Here is a 505-nt window from a genome sequence, read left to right as displayed (position 1 = left end):
GATTCTCACCATGAAGTGCTTCTCGGCTGACTCTAAGAAGTCCCGGAGAAAACGAGTGTATCTGCAGGACGAACAGAGACGAAAAACAAGTACGTGAAACGACAGAACTAAAACAGTTATTACATCTTCCAACGATGGATAGGGGGAAAAAATGAGATGCAGCATCTGTGACAGATTCATATATGTATTAATTACACGGATCTGGAGAAAGGAAGAATGTGAAACGTTCAGGTATAGCACAAGCAAGTGAAAATGTTTARGTATAAGACAGTTTGACAAGACAATCTGAATTTAACATGAGATTGCATTAAATCCGGAAATATYACGCAAAAGGATTGATATAAGGCTATAGTGTGAATCCTAAATGAAACCTTATTACCTACTATAGACAACTACTTTTAACCAGGGCCCCTATGAGGTAGAGTAAAGTAGTGCACTATACAGGAACAAGGTGCCCAGTGTAGCATATGGTTATCTGTGAAACTCACTGCTCAGCCCGAAGGGT

General features: G+C 39.8%; 1 protein-coding gene across 1 annotated transcript in view; it reads right to left on the bottom strand.

Annotated features, from left to right (window-relative positions):
* Positions 1 to 505, bottom strand: part of LOC112074307 (globoside alpha-1,3-N-acetylgalactosaminyltransferase 1) — a 31675-nt gene that overhangs the window by 6973 nt on the left and 24197 nt on the right.

This window comes from Salvelinus sp. IW2-2015, unplaced genomic scaffold (genome assembly GCF_002910315.2).
Source record: "Salvelinus sp. IW2-2015 unplaced genomic scaffold, ASM291031v2 Un_scaffold2574, whole genome shotgun sequence".
Taxonomy (NCBI): domain Eukaryota; kingdom Metazoa; phylum Chordata; class Actinopteri; order Salmoniformes; family Salmonidae; genus Salvelinus; species Salvelinus sp. IW2-2015.
This window is presented reverse-complemented; position numbering and strand designations above follow the sequence as displayed.